General features: G+C 46.2%; 1 long non-coding RNA gene across 1 annotated transcript; it reads left to right on the top strand.

Annotated features, from left to right (window-relative positions):
- Nucleotides 1-4,697: 4,697 nt before the first annotated feature.
- Nucleotides 4,698-5,972, top strand: LOC308406933. Its single transcript, XR_013973616.1, has 3 exons — nt 4,698-5,062; nt 5,149-5,266; nt 5,398-5,972. It is a non-coding gene; the product is annotated as an uncharacterized lncRNA (long non-coding RNA).
- Nucleotides 5,973-16,998: the final 11,026 nt, after the last annotated feature.

The following is a 16,998-nucleotide window of genomic DNA, read 5'->3' as shown; positions in this document are numbered from 1 at the left end:
TCCATATAAATTAGCTTCATTAAAATGGGAGTACTTTCTTATTTAACGAAGCTCATTTGAAATTCTGTATTTAATAAGACATGTAATCCCAGACTTGCAGACTAATTGCCAACAATTAGCAGGACAGGAGCATGTGTGTGTGTGTGTGTGCACGTGTGTGTGGGGGGTAATCTCTTGCAAGCATTGTGTTCCTTCAGTGTTATTTTCATTGATTGTCTAAAATGAGCAAAATTGGGCAGCAGCTGCTCTACCAGTTCGGTTTTGCTCGGTGGAGATCTAAGAAACTCATGACCTCATTGTTACTTGTGGGTGAGGTGAGTAAACGAGCATATGTAGACCGATGAAGGACAGAATGTAGATGGGGTGGAAACATCTGGAGGGATCTGAGAGGTAGGAATGTAAAGCAAATGGGAGCAGAGACAGAACTGTAAGGGGGAAAGAGATCAGTGCTATGATTTTCAGTACAGTGGCCATTCGAGGGACCAAATACAAGTTTGAGAATTGTCCTAGATTTTCCAGATGAGCCGAGGAAAAGTGAAACAAACAGTTTATTTCTAATAAGCTTGAAAGTCAGTCACCTTTATTCCTCAGCACAGCCAGAACTGTCTTTGCCAAGCTTGCTTGTAATTTCTTTAAGTTGTCTTCAGGAACAGTTCTCCAGGCTTCTTGAAGGACATTAAATGTTGACTGCCTTTTGTTCCGTATTTGTCAGCACGATCTCAGACTGCATCAGTAATGTTGAGGTCTGAGCTCTGGGAAGGCCAATCCATGATTGATCATGTTCCATTGTGTTTTTCTATCTAGGTGTGCTTTTGCTGCATTGACAGTATGTTTGGGATCTATTGTCCTAACTATTGCCACTAATTTTCAGTCCAGTTCTTGTGTATTTTGGCATCAGCCTCCTTATTTCCCTTCCTTAAAAATGGCTTCTTGACAGCTGCCCTTCCACTGAGCCCATTTCTGATGGGGCACAGATGGATAAACTAAAAGGCCTGAAGCATCTCTCTGGTCCTGTGTGAGGTCTTTGCTGTGTTTTCCCCCAACCTATCATGGAAATTACTTTCAGATACTTTTCATCTGCTATAGATAGTTTTTTCTGTGCCTGCTATCTTTTCTTTTATCCTGAGTTTATTCAGTTTTTCCAATATTTTATGGACACACTGCACACCATGCTGAAATATGTCAAGCTTTCAGCCAATGCCTCTTTGGGAATCAAATGATTGCAGCAAGAATGCTATTTTATTTGTCTCAAACTGTGTTGTCTTTATTGTTTTTGTAGGTCTAACTAAAGAAATGGGAACAAAAAAAAATAGCCCATCCATACATCCATTTTCTACTGCTTATCCAGATTTAGAGAAGCACTTTCTTCACCCTGGCCACTTCTTCCAGCTCTTCCAGGTGGGCGCTGATTCGTTTACAATTCACCCAAGACATGTAATCTCTCCAGCAAGTCCTTGGTCTGTCTTGGGGCCTCCTAGGACATCCCCAAAATACCTCACCTGGGAGGAGTCCAGGAGACATCCTTGTCAGATGCCCGAAACACCTCAACTGGCTGTGTTCAAAAAAAGCAGCCTATGTCCAAAGGAAAACTTTGAAAGACCTTCAGAAAGTCCAGAAAAATATTCCTCAAGCCTGCAAAATTAGAATAAAGTGTAACTCTTTGAAGGCAAAAGATGAAGAAATGAACGGTGGCTCAAGATTTTGCACAGTACTGTTTATTTTCATGCAAAGACTCTTTGTCCAACATGAGCAGCTATTAAGTGTATGTTTGTGTATTTTATGTGTGACAGTGTCTGTTGTTGCTTTAATCAGGCGAGTCTGTTTAGAAGAAATAATGATTTAGTGAAAGCCTTCTTAATGTGAAATTGAAATGCAGAAAGCCAAACAAAACCACAAAAACATTAAAGAGCTATAAGTCTAAACATTACTGCTTGTGTAGAGAAGTTCATTAATGGCAAAAATGAGGGAAAGGGAGTGGAAGAAATTACTTGTACATGGAAATCAGTTATCAAGTGAAGATCTGAAGAAGCACCAGTGCAAAAAGTTTCAGTGGGCAGTGGATTGGTAGTATTTTTTTCTTTCTATTTTTTAATAAATTAAGTAAGTTTTATTGTTACTTTTTTGTTTGTTTTTTGTAAATCTAAGGATCTTTTTCTGTGAGAAAGTAGCTTCTGCTTTCAGTGACCTAACATTCTAAATATATATTGTAAGTTGCATGACTACAAGTTAAAAACAAGTGATAACCACAGAGATATTTCTCCTGCATCACGAGTTTCGGCCCCTTAGTAGCAGTGATCTTACAAGACCTTCCAACAATTCATAATAGTAAAATGAAAATAGGAGAAAATATAATAAAAGGACAGAAGTAGAAGAGTGGGAAGCTGCAATAATGTCCCCCAGGAGCCAGAGGCAGAGAGGGATAGATCCAGGAGATCAGGGCCATCAGAGCAAACCAAACATGACATATCAGCACAAACACCTCATATCAACTGTCAAGCACAGTGGTGGACGGGTAATAATTTGGGTTTGTTTTGCAGACACTGGATTGGATACTTGGCTTGGCTGAAATTGGGTCATGCAACAGGACAATGATCCCAAACAGCAGCAGCAAATCTCCATCAGAATGGCTGAGAAAGAAAGAAAAGTGCTGCAATGATCCAAAGTCCAGATCTCAACCTGAATGAAGTGCCACAGCAGAATCAACAAACAACTGCCAACCTCAATGAACTGAAACAACGTCATAACGAAAAATGGGCCAAAATTCCTCCACAATGATGTGACAGACTAATGAGGTCATACAGAAAATGATTGCTTCAAGTTCTTGCTGTTAAAGGTGGTTCTACAAGCTACTGAATCATGGGATGTTAGTTTTTTAGACACTGCTTTTCCATTTTGTTTTTTCTTAAATAAATAATGAGACAGTGTAACACACACACTTTTCTCTGTATGTATTATTGTAGGGTCTACCTTACAATATCAAGTGCATTGAGGTGACAATTTAAATTGAATTGAAGTACATTATTATTTCTTTGGAAAGGGGGGGTACTTTACTTCTTCTTCTTACTTCTTCTTCTTCTTCTTTTACAGATCTGTATCTCTGATCAGTTGCAAGCAGGTTCAGAGATAATTTGATCTGATAATATCAAAATACCAAATAGTCTAACTGGTAGTCTTGGTATTCTGTTGCACACTCGAACCATTCTCAAGCTGACTATTAGTGTCATGGTCCGCGGCCCGGCGTCCGGGGTGCTGCTGGGATGTCCATGCCCACGAGCGTGGCTGCTAACCCCACACCTGCATCCCATCCCAGGCGATCACCAGGTGGACTATTTAATCCTGCCCTACCTGCTGCTCCACGCCAGTCCGTAGTCGCCTCTCAGCGATCACAACTCGGCGTGTTTTTGTTTTCGAGCCACCTGCCTGTCCACCTGTCCGCCTGAGATTTGGTTCACATTCAGCTTCGCTGTCTCGACCCCTTTTGGAGCTCCACCCCCCTCTGGTTCACTCGGCCCGGCTATCACCCCTCTCACAGCCCCGCTCTCGGCGTTCCCTGTGCGGTCCCTCGGTTTCTTCTGGTTTCATACGTTGTTTTTCTGGCTACCCTCACGGGACACCTTTAGTTGCAATAAAAATTACTTTCTTTATTCGCTCCTACCCTAGTGTGTGTGTTCTGCTACTGGGTCCTGCCTGCGCTCGGAACTTCGGTTCATGACAGTACGGACTGGCCTGTATGGACCCAGCAGATCCACTCCGCTCCGCTATTAATAAACAGGGCGCTATCCTCGGTCGCCACGATCAGAAGCTCCAGTCTCTCCAAGACCGTTGTCAAGAGGTCAGTGACACTCAGAATAAATTACAAACTAGGCCGTCCGACCCCGTGCACCGCGGCGTGTCGCCTCCGCCGCTGGAACCCTTCCACGGGGAGCTGGACCTGTGTGGGGGGTTCCTTTTCCAGTGCTCCTTGTTTTTCAGTCTTACGCCTCACGCGTTCCCCACGGATACTGCTAAGATCTCCCACTTCGTGGGATTGTTACGGGGGCGTGCTCTAGCATGGGCTGAAGCCTACTTAAATTCTCACCCCATTCGTGATTGCGATTACGATGACTTCCTGGAGGAGTTCCAGGCTACGTTTTCCCCTCCGGTATCGGAGGACGATGCCGCGCAGAAGTTGCTGGGGCTCCGTCAGGGGCGGCGCAGTATTGCGGAGTACCTAGTTGAATTCCGTACTCGAGCGGTCGCCGTGGGTTGGCCCGATTCGGCTCTTCGTGGGGTTTTTTTACGGTCGTTAAATGACCAGATGAAGGACCAACTAGCTTTTCACGAGGAGACCAGATCCTTTGATGAATTGGCCTCCCTCTCCCGTAGGATTGACAGACGCTTGCGGGAGAGGGATGCCGAGCGGCGGGCTAAGCCTATGGGCTCCGTATTGCGCCCCGGGTTTCGCGTTTCTCCGCCCCCGCCCCCAGCTGCGTGTGCGCGCTCTCCGTCGCCGCCCCCGCCTGAACCCATGCAGATCGGACGCTCTCGGCTTTCTCCGGAGGAGAGGGAACGCCGATTTCGGGCTGGAGAATGTCTGTACTGTGGGAGGCCCGGTCACCGCATCGCTGTTTGCCCGGTCCGCCCAAACGACCCGGCCCACCGGTGAGCCCGGGGATACGGGTGGGCAGCACTCTAAGCTAGTGATGTGACGTTCTGTATCGAGGCTTCGGAGCGTGTGTCGAGTAATGGAGGGGGCGTTTCCGCGAAGCGCGTATCGAGGCTTGCTTCATTTATGGGAGGAGCTGAAAATGATGACGTCCGAAGCCTCGCTGCCCGGCTGTACCACGTGACTGGTTCATGAAGTGGTTTGAACTTTGCCGCGAGCTATGACAGCGATATAAACCCCTCAGACTTCATTCAAAATGTGGGTGTTTGATGGAGAGTTGCGGTTAGTGAGAGTTTGGAGACAGTTTGGAGGTTTATGAGAGTGAGGAGAGAAAGTCAGGAGAGAATGGAGCCAGCTAAGAAGAGGAGGATGTCCTCCCCTGTGTGGGAACATTTTGATTTTATTCCTCCCAACAAGGTATGTAAATTTCTACAGAAGATGTATTTTCATGATACTGATGGTGCAATAAAACTTATGTTAAGCTGTCGTTACTTGTGTACAAGGTGAAGTGTTTGCTATGTGCCAGGGAGCTGGGATATAACAGCAACACCTCATCCATGCTTAGGCACTACAGAGCTTTGCATGAGAATAAGGGGGACACCGATTGTGGAGCAAGACCAGGTGAGCCATCAAATGCAATGATAATATAGCATGCAGTAATGTTACTAAATGATATAACAATATTATACAACTGTAATAAGTTACGTGTGTGATATTTATATTTGTGCTTTATCTTTATTGTCTTTCCTCAGGAGAACAATCTCAAATAGATGAAGACCTGGTCAGCATAGTGATTGAGGACTCCCAGCCATTTAGCATTGTGGAGGACAAAGGATTCAAAAGATTTGTTAAATCATTAAATCCCAGCTATGTTCTCCCCACTAAAAAGGTCATAAAAGCAGTGAAAATTTAGTTTTTACAGAATAAAATGTGAACAGGCAGGACTGAGGCTCAAAGCCTCAGTGTGTAGCTGTCCATACCTCAACGTTACAAAAGCACAACCACTGTCCACACCCCAACCACACCTCACCTCACAGGAAATGATCATTTCCATTTCAAGCATTTCCAAATAATCATTTACCATACTGCCACTATAAATATACACAGTATACTGCCATCACTACAATATACATGTTTTACACACTCCTTTTGTTGTTGACATTTACAGGCTGTGTGCAAAATGCCACACTCTTCAAATTCATGCCAACTAATATTTTTACGTCCAGTAGGTGTCCTGCTAGAGCAAATGAAGCTTCATGAAGCTTCGCGTTGGGGTGAACCAATTGGATGAAAAGCTTCAGTGCTTCATGGGGCTTCATCTGCCCATCACTACTCTAAGCACTACTAGACCCCGATTGTTACTGTCCGTTACTATCGTGACTTCTAATCAGACTTTTACATGCCCCGCGTTAGTGGACTCCGGGGCGGAACAGAACCTTATGGATGAGAAGCTGGCTAAGAGGCTAGTTGTGTCTCTTACTCCACTCGAACCGCCCATCCCTGCGTCTACATTAAACAACCAAGTGTTTGCATACATAACTCACCAAACCGCGCCTGTACGGTTAATCACATCAGGTAACCACCAAGAGCAGCTGTCCTTTTTCACTTTTCCTGCTCCTGACACCCCGCTTATCCTAGGCTACCCCTGGTTACAGAGACATAACCCACACATAGATTGGGCCGGAAAAAGTATCGCGAGCTGGAGTGTGTTTTGTCTGGCGAACTGCCTGAGGTCAGCCGTTCCCTCCGCCTCAACGGAACGGAGGCCCGCCCCGCCACCCGCGCCGGACCTCTCTTCCGTGCCCCCCGACTATCACGATCTCCAGCAGGTGTTCAGTAAAGATGAGGCGCTCTCACTCCCGCCTCACCGTCCATATGACTGTGCTGTCGATCTGCTCCCGGGTGCATCGCTGCCCTCTAGCAGATTATACAACCTGTCTCGCCCCGAAAGAGAAACCATGGAGAATTACATCCAGGAGTCGCTAACTGCAGGACGTATTAGGCCGTCATCCTCTCCCGTGGCTGCGGGTTTTTTCTTCGTGGGAAAGAAAGACGGGACGCTCCGCCCGTGCATCGATTACAGGGGGCTGAATGACGTCACCGTCAAAAACAAATATCCCCTCCCACTCATTAGTTCTATTTTTAACTCACTCCAGGGAGCTACGGTCTTCACCAAACTAGATCTGCGGAACGCCTACCACCTGGTACGGATACGTGAAGGCGACGAGTGGAAGACCGCCTTCAATACCCCACTAGGGCATTTTGAATATCTAGTGATGCCGTTCGGGTTAACGAACGCCCCGGAGGTTTTTCAAGCCCTAGTCAACGACGTGTTACGGGATTTCCTGAACGTGTTTGTTTTTGTTTACCTGGATGATATTTTGATTTTCTCCAAGACGCTCGAGGACCATCGCATCCATGTGAGGAGCGTGCTACAACGGCTGCTCGAAAATAGACTGTACGTAAAAGCGGAAAAGTGTGAGTTCCACGCCTCATCCATTTCCTTCTTGGGCTACATCCTCGCTGGTGGGCAGGTGAAGACCGACCCGGTGAAGATCAAAGCAATATTGGAATGGCCGGTTCCGGAGACACGAAAGAAGCTTCAGAGCTTCTTGGGGTTTGCGAATTTTTATCGCCGTTTCATTCGAAACTACAGCCAGGTGGCCGCGCCTCTCACCCAACTCACCTCACCCAAGGTGTCTTTTACATGGTCCCCTGAGGCCCACGCAGCCTTCGCTAAATTGAAGCGATTATTCACGTCCACACCCATTCTGACCCATCCTGACTCTTCTAAACAGTTTGTTGTTGAGGTCGACGCATCTGATGCGGGAGTCGGGGCGGTTCTTTCCCAGCGGTCTGGGCCCCTGAACAAACTCCGGCCGTGCGCCTTTTTCTCACGCCGACTCACCCCAGCGGAGAGGAATTACGACATCGGCGACAGGGAACTCCTAGCGGTAAAACTCGCATTGGAGGAATGGCGTCACTGGCTGGAGGGGACCGAACAGCCCTTCGTTATATGGACGGATCATAAAAATCTACTGTACCTTAGAACCGCCAAGAGGTTAAATCCCCGTCAAGCTCGCTGGTCCCTATTCTTCGCCCGCTTCAACTTCACACTCTCCTATCGTCCCGGGTCACGAAACATCAAACCCGATGCGCTCTCCCGTCTGTATTCCCCCGACAGCGAGGCGCCCCCCCCGCCACCATCCTGCCTGCCTCCTGCGTGGTGGGTGCTCTCACCTGGGAGATTGAGGAGACCATTCGCCAAGCGCTCCCGGGGGACCCTGACCCAGGGACTGGACCGCCAGGACGGCGCTTCGTTCCCGCCGCCGCCCGGGGAGCAGTCATCCACTGGATCCACACAGCACGATTCGCGTGCCACCCGGGCGTGAGCAGAACGGCGCGCCTCCTCAGCAGACACTTCTGGTGGAAATCGCTACTACGGGACGTGAGGGACTACGTGTCTGCCTGTGCCGTCTGCGCTCGTAATAAATCATCCACGAAACATCCCATGGGCCAGCTCCACCCACTCACTACTCCCCACCGGCCCTGGTCTCACATCTCGCTCGACTTTGTTACCGGTCTCCCCACCTCTTCTGGAAAATGTGTCATCCTCACCGTTGTGGATCGGTTTTCTAAGGCCGCCCACTTCGTCCCGCTAGCCAAGCTGCCCTCGGCTGCTGAGACTGCCCAAGCGTTAGTCACGGAAGTCTTCAGGCTCCACGGAATTCCCCTGGACATTGTCTCCGATCGCGGTCCCCAGTTCACCTCACAAGTGTGGAGGACCTTCTGCTCCATTCTCGGCGCCAAGGTCAGTTTGAGTTCCGGTTTCCACCCGCAATCCAATGGGCAAACTGAACGCCTTAATCAGGAGCTGGAGACTATGCTGAGGTGCGTAGCCAGTCAAAACCCCTCCTCCTGGGTTACTTACCTGCCCTGGGTGGAGTACGCCCACAATACTCACACCTCGTCCTCCACCGGCTTCTCTCCTTTCGAAGCGTCCCTCGGGTATCAGCCTCCGCTCTTCCCGGAAGAGGACCTGTCCCTCTCCGTCCCGTCGGCCCCTCATCACCTCCGGCGCTGCCAACGTGTGTGGCGCTGCGCTCGCCGCGCCCTCCTGCGCGCAAAGGAACGACAGGCGCACTACGCCGATCGTCGCCGCGCCCCAGCCCCTGACTACCAGCCGGGACAGAAGGTTTGGTTGGCTGCTGGGAACATCCCGCTCCGGGGCACGTCCCGCAAACTGGCTCCCCGTTTCATCGGGCCGTACGAAGTGGACCGAGTCATCAACCCGGTGGCAGTCAGGCTCCGGCTTCCGGCCTCTCGGCGTGTGCATCCCACGTTCCATGTATCTCAACTTAAGCCGGTCCGCCTCAGCCCCCTGTGCCCTCCTTCCGAGCCCCCTCCTCCCGCCCGGCTCGTCGGCGGCCATCCGGCCTATGCGGTCCGGCGGATCCTGGATGCGCACCGGCGCGGGCGCGGCTGGCAGTATCTTGTGGATTGGGAGGGGTACGGCCCCGAGGACCGCCTCTGGGTCCCGCGCTCCTTCATTCTGGACCCTCGTCTCATCTCTGCTTTCCGTGCTTCTCTCCGCAGGCGGGGTCCCGGCCGGTCGCCTGGGGGCGACCCTTGAGGGGGGGGGGGGTACTGTCATGGTCCGCGGCCCGGCGTCCGGGGTGCTGCTGGGATGTCCACGCCCACGAGCGTGGCTGCTAACCCCACACCTGCATCCCATCCCAGGCGATCACCAGGTGGACTATTTAATCCTGCCCTACCTGCTGCTCCACGCCAGTCCGTAGTCGCCTCTCAGCGATCACAACTCGGCGTGTTTTTGTTTTCGAGCCACCTGCCTGTCCATCTGTCCGCCTGAGATTTGGTTCACATTCAGCTTCGCCGTCTCGACCCCTTTTGGAGCTCCACCCCCCTCTGGTTCACTCGGCCCGGCTATCACCCCTCTCACAGCCCCGCTCTCGGCGTTCCCTGTGCGGTCCCTCGGTTTCTTCTGGTTTCATACGTTGTTTTTCTGGCTACCCTCACGGGACACCTTTAGTTGCAATAAAAATTACTTTCTTTATTCGCTCCTACCCTAGTGTGTGTGTTCTGCTACTGGGTCCTGCCTGCGCTCGGAACTTCGGTTCATGACAATTAGGTAAGATCCTGGGCATAACGTGGCCCAGACACATTCACATTTAGAACCAGAAGTTTGTATTTATATCAGATTCTCTCAATGGGTTTACTCACCAGAATAAAGCAATGTCTAACTCAACTTTGGTGAAGCTGGACATAAAATTTTGCACAGCTACTTAACCACACTTAAGCCTTCTCGACAGAGCTGGCCTTGTGGAAATAGAAGAAGTCCAATGAAAAGCAAGCTACTGTAGCTTATCAGCATTAAACAATAAAGTTCTCCACAAAAGGGCAACATTGTGCAAACAATGTTGTCAGGCTTTTAAATAAACACTATGAACTTATTTTCTCATTTTAAAACGGAACAAACAAGCTAGGTAGCTTTGACTGCACTTCAAAACCTTTTCAGTAATGATGAGAGAGCTATTAGAATTGACTGACTGAGCAGGTCACCGACTAAAACAGGGCTTCAGCAGCACTGTGAATTTTCTAAAAATTTGTCCAGATGAATGTTGCATGCATTTGTTAATGACCTAACAGATGTGCGCCAACAGTAAGTCCAAATACTTACGGGGGCCCCACAGGGAACGGTTCTGGCTCCGTTCCTCTTCACCATCTACACTGCAGACTTCTCCCACAATTCCACCCAGTGCTTCCTGCAGAAGTTCTCTGATGACTCTGCAATAGTCGGCCTCATCACTGATGGGGACAACAAGGAGTACAGAGGTCTGACCCAAGACTTTGTGGACTGGTGCCAGCTGAACTACCTCCAGATCAACGCCAGTAAAACCAAGGAACTGGTGGTAGACTTCCGCAGGCACAAGCATTCTCCACTGCAACCACTGAACATCCAGGGTATGGACATTGAGGCTGTGGACAGATACAGGTACCTTGGTGTTCATCTGAACAATAGACTGGACTGGACTCATAACTCAGACGCCCTCTACAGGAAAGGGCAGAGCAGGCTGTACCTGCTGCGGAGACTCAGGCCGTTTGGAGTGGAGGGCCCACTCCTGAAGAAATTCTATGACTCTGTTGTGGCTTCTGCTATCTTTTATGGCGTGGTCTGCTGGGGCGGCAGCATCTCTGCTGGGGACAGGAAGAGACTGAACAGGGTGATCCAAAGGGCCAGCTCTGTTCTAGGATGCCCTCCGGACCCAGTGGAGGTGGTGAGTGACAGGAGAACGGTGGCTAAGCTGTCATCCCTGATGGACAACATCTCCCACCCCATGCAGCAGACTGTGACAGCACTGAGCAGCTCCTTCAGTGGGAGACTGCGGCACCCACAGTGTGGGACGGAGAGATTTCGCAGGTCTTTCCTCCCCACTGCTGTCAGACTCCACAACAAAGACTTTAACTGATCAAACACACACATCCACACATGTGCAATAATACTAAGTGCAATAATCCTTTCTGTCATCGTTGTATTTTTACTCAGTTGTATATAGTATTTGTATTTGTATTCTATTTTTATCTTATTGTATATTTATTTTATTTTATTCTACTGTATATAGTATTTTATTCTATTCTGTACAGTTGTGTACTGTATTTATTCTTATTGTATTCTAATTTTTGCCTCATAACTTTTGCACTGTCCACTTCCTGCTGTGACAAAACAAATTTCCCACGTGTGGGACTAATAAAGGTTATCTTATCTTATCTTATCTTATCTTAAATATATCCAAAAATCTTTTTCTTCTCCTCAGGTTCCCCAAAGTTCAGACCCTGTCAACACTGCAGGGGAAAATTTGGAGAGTGCATGGTGAGTGCACTAAGGATTTTTGTGCATTAGACTTATTGCACACTTCCAAATCTACGCGCGTATTCTCTCAAACCTGACATTTTGATTTCTTGTAGGCTTACCTAATAATTTTGTAGCTAATAAACTATGCTAAACATGGCCAGTTTGTACTACTGTGCACAACGACAGGCAGTGGGAGTACCAGGGGCAATGTGAGTATGATTTATAAATGCACTCTACAGATTGTGTGCGCATGAAGCTTGGAATCAACAAACTGCACATCTGGAACATGAATCCCTATAAATCTGCATGTGTGTGCATGCCCAGGAGGCAAATGGGACGGCTGACAGCACTAGCAGGGACACGTATTCCTTCATTTCTTGACCCCTCTCTGTAATGCCCAATTTAGGTACAACTGTGGTAAAAAAAAAAAAAAAAAAAACCTGGGATTTTGTTTTTCGAAACAGCAACTTCACTGTCCCTCGAGGCTTTCAAGCTAGTGATCCAACAATTCCCTCCTTTTTTGCTCTGTCTGTTCAGTTGTGTTGTATTGATTTTGCATTGTATGACGCTGAGCTATATTTCACAAACAGAAGTGGACACAGAGGGTAATAGCTACAGGGGATTTGGCCATATGGTGGTATGACAAACTAATTATTTAGCACAGCTCCACCTTTAGCTTCTCTGCTGCATTTGCTGACAGATCTTCTCATCTCCTCTTTAGATCTCCAGATCTAAACCCCCAATGTGTTGAATACATTTCAATACATTACATATACTGCTGTCATTTGAGTGGCAATATAGAGGTGAGGTAAGTCCAACTGCAGCTTTCTGGCATGTCTGCAAACTCCTGCAGGCTCCAGCTGTGAACCATCTTCCTGTGAGATGACGGTGCTCATCACTGGACCACGTTGCTGAGCTACTTTCTTGAATAATCTTTAAATACATAAAGACAATGCCTAGATCAAGTTGATGGCTTCAAAAACCCTTTTTTTGTCTTAACAGCTTGAAACTAAGTCTGTTGATAGACATGAGAAGTCAATTAATCGACCAGCTGCTTTAGTGCCACATACAAATGTAACAGTATTTTCTGCATATGGATTGTCTCTTTTCCCTCTCTCTGGAGGGTGTGTGTGTGTGTGTGTGTGTGTGTGTGTGTGTGTGTGTGTGTGTGTGTGTGTGCTGGGAGCTGTTCCACTACCCTCCTGAAGCCTCGTCCCTACCTGTTTGGAATTTTAAACAGCTTCCCTGTTGCTCTCACCTTCCCACAACTCTCTCTGCAGTCTTTTAAATTCTCTCGGAGAAAATGTCTCCATAATAATCTGCATGCCAGTAAATAAAGCATTATCATCTTCAGCCCATGTTTTAACCATCTAATGGAGTGCTACTGTGCACTAAGTATGTTTTATTATCTTCGAAGATTCAAGGAGGTCAAGTCTCATAGTAAGAGTCAGTTCAACATTATGGTGCTGCTGCTGCTGCTGCTGGTGTGTGTGTGTGTGTGTGTGTGTGTGTGTGTGTGTGTGTGTGTGTGTGTGTGTGTGTGTGTGTGTGTGTGTGTGTGTGTGTGTGTGTGTGTCCAACAGTTGTTCTGTTAAAGCCCATTAAGTTTGACATTTTCAAACAGATGCTTATTCACAATACATTTGACAAGCGGAGGAGGATGGATGGATGGTTGGATGAATTATATCAGTGGATTTCTCTGCTTTAGCCCTTTTCTTAATATTTCTGCTCCCCATTATCTAGAGTGCACAGTAGGTTTTTTTTGTATATTTCCTACCTTCAGGAAGCCAAAATTGGCCCATTGAATAAAATCTTGCTATTTGTAGTTTGAGAGACAGTAACAAGAACATTGTTATTCTTTTAACCAACTAAAAAAGTTTACAAAGTATCAATCCTTAAAAATACAATTCATTATGAAATTATTATCCACTGAGTGTGTGTATGTAAAGGTTCTAAAAGCTTCACAATGGATTTTAATACAAGAGAGCAGCTCTGTGGCAACACATTAAGAAGCTCACAGTGACAACGCTAAAATGCAGCTATGATAGCAGGTATCATGTTCGCCATTTTAGTTTAATGTGACAGCTAATTAGCACTAATTTCAAAATAAAGCTGAAGTTTTGTAGGAATGATACTGACCAAATAAAAATTGAAAACACCAGCAGCACCAGATGAAGCTTTGACCAAGCACCGATGTGATTACAGCTCATACTGACGTGGATTTAAGCCATATCTAATGACGAGCCATTAACTCTAGAGATATTAAACAAATTAGGTCAATATTTGTGAAATCTTGATTTCTCAGTCAAAAAAGTGTTTATAAAGACCGTGTTTTGGAAGATTAATAGTGAAAAAGGCTTCAGAGTAAAGTTGTAGTACACGTTTGGCTGGGGTGGGGACTTCTGTTGAGTTATTTCTCCTTCTGCAAGATGAAGTTTCAGACATGTGTCTGAATTGTATCCAGTTTAACAGTGGGCAATAATTTTATCAAACATTATGCACAACTGTGCAATGACCTCATGATCTCATTTCCTCTAAATTTTTTGCTTCTAAGATGAGGAGCATGTCTGCCATCACTCCCAGTCAGTTGCCATCCTTAAAGTGACTTTGGTGCATCAAAATGGCAACAAAGCAGCAATAAGACAGAGTCAGTGTGATATGAGTTTTCGATTGAACGATGTCAAGATGACAATTAAAATTGCAATCTGTTTGTGATAATGCAGGAATTAACTGTTATAAATCATTAAAAATCACCAATCTGTTGCCATCTGTTGCAAATCTGGTGCCATCTACATACACAGAAATTCACATTAGCATTCAGAATCCAGCCAAAACCTCATAGATTTGAAATGGAAATTCTAACAAGCAGTGATGTAGCTGCTGTCAGGTGGCGATTTCATTGCACCTTGGTTTCATACGGGAATAAAACCAGATAACAACCAATTGAGTCGAGTTCCCGACTGCAAAAAGATGCGTTGCACTCATCAATGCAGAATGACTGATTAATTACAACATGTTTGGCAATCTGTCTGCATTTATAAATTACTCAGCAATCTTTGCCAATCTGTCTGAGAGTGACTGCAGTCATTCCAAGTTGGGCACTGCTTGCTTAGAAACAGGTTGCCTTTTGCAATTGCCTTGCAGTTGAAAGCGGTGGCTGCAACTACAGGGAGTGCAGAATTATTAGGCAAGTTGTATTTTTGAGGAATAATTTTATTATTGAACAACAACCATGTTCTCAATGAACCCAAAAAACTCATTAATATCAAAGCTGAATGTTTTTGGAAGTAGCTTTTAGTTTGTTTTTAGTTTTAGCTATTTTAGGGGGATATCTGTGTGTGCAGGTGACTATTACTGTGCATAATTATTAGGCAACTTAACAAAAAACAAATATATACCCATTTCAATTATTTATTTTTACCAGTGACACCAATATAACATCTCCACATTCACAAATATACATTTCTGACATTCAAAAACAAAACAAAAACAAATCAGCGACCAATATAGCCACCTTTCTTTGCAAGGACACTCAAAAGCCTGCCATCCATGGATTCTGTCAGTGTTTTGATCTGTTCACCATCAACATTGCGTGCAGCAGCAACCACAGCCTCCCAGACACTGTTCAGAGAGGTGTACTGTTTTCCCTCCTTGTAAATCTCACATTTGATGATGGACCACAGGTTCTCAATGGGGTTCAGATCAGGTGAACAAGGAGGCCATGTCATTAGTTTTTCTTCTTTTATACCCTTTCTTGCCAGCCACGCTGTGGAGTACTTGGACGCGTGTGATGGAGCATTGTCCTGCATGAAAATCATGTTTTTCTTGAAGGATGCAGACTTCTTCCTGTACCACTGCTTGAAGAAGGTGTCTTCCAGAAACTGGCAGTAGGACTGGGAGTTGAGCTTGACTCCATCCTCAACCCGAAAAGGCCCCACAAGCTCATCTTTGATGATACCAGCCCAAACCAGTAATCCACCTCCACCTTGCTGGCGTCTGAGTCGGACTGGAGCTCTCTGCCCTTTACCAATCCAGCCACGGGCCCATCCATCTGGCCCATCAAGACTCACTCTCATTTCATCAGTCCATAAAACCTTAGAAAAACCAGTCTTGAGATATTTCTTGGCCCAGTCTTGACGTTTCAGCTTGTGTGTCTTGTTCAGTGGTGGTCGTCTTTCAGCCTTTCTTACCTTGGCCATGTCTCTGAGTATTGCACACCTTGTGCTTTTGGGCACTCCAGTGATGTTGCAGCTCTGAAATATGGCCAAACTGGTGGCAAGTGGCATCTTGGCAGCTGCACGCTTGACTTTTCTCAGTTCATGGGCAGTTAGTTTGCGCCTTGGTTTTTCCACACGCTTCTTGCGACCCTGTTGACTATTTTGAATGAAACGCTTGATTGTTCGGTGATCACGCTTCAGAAGCTTTGCAATTTTGAGACTGCTGCATCCCTCTGCAAGATATCTCACTATTTTTGACTTTTCTGAGCCTGTCAAGTCCTTCTTTTGACCCATTTTGCCAAAGGAAAGGACGTTGCCTAATAATTATGCACACCTGATATAGGGTGTTGATGTCATTAAACCACACCCCTTCTCATTACAGAGATGCACATCACCTAATATGCTTAATTGGTAGTAGGCTTTCGAGCCTATACAGCTTGGAGTAAGACAACATGCATGAAGAGGATGAAGTGGACAAAATACTCATTTGCCTAATAATTCTGCACTCCCTGTATTTCCAATTGATTGACAGTGAAAAAAAATCCATGCAATCACTGGTCAATCTCTAGTATGACTGAAAAAACACAATTAAAATTATTATTGCATGTGGTATGGAAGGTAATGATGATGATAGTGCTAATTTTTTTTTTTTGCTTTAACCTCTGTTTGTAGTTTTTAAATAGCTTATGTAGTTTTTTTTTCTATTCAACCTCTTAACTGCTTTAATTTTTACGCCAGCACCAAGTCTAACTTTTACTAAATAAAAAAAAGAGGCTTAAGTTTCTGTGTGTGTGTGTGTGTGTGTGTGTGTGTGTGTGTGTGTGTGTGTGTGTGTGTGTGTGTGTGTGTGTGTGTGTGTGTGTGTCGCTCTAGGAGTGAATAGATGTGAAGCGCACACATTTATTTGACAGTTTTTATGTGATGGGCAGCTGATTTGTGGGTAGAATGGGTAGCTTTTCCTAATAAATGATGCTATGATAATAACACATCTCACCATTTTCTTATTTTCCTCCATGTATGCTCACCCTTCTTCACTCATCCCAGTCAAACCATTGTAGTTCCACCTTATTTTCACTCCCTCGACGATTCTTTGCGCTTCAACACTTCCTCTCCTCCATCCGCCACACTGTCTTTTTCTACTTTGTGTGTGTTTTACACCTTTAGGTTTTCTAGCTATCCTTCCCTCCAGGCAATATGGACCATTCATCATTATCTGTGAACTTGTCTCTCTGTCTCCTTAAACTTCCTTAAACTAAACTCTACTA

Source organism: Rhamphochromis sp. 'chilingali' (genome assembly GCF_963969265.1).
Source record: "Rhamphochromis sp. 'chilingali' genome assembly, chromosome: 12".
NCBI classification, from domain to species: domain Eukaryota; kingdom Metazoa; phylum Chordata; class Actinopteri; order Cichliformes; family Cichlidae; genus Rhamphochromis; species Rhamphochromis sp. 'chilingali'.
Note: the sequence above shows the minus strand (reverse complement) of the source record. Positions and strands in the feature narration are given on the sequence as shown.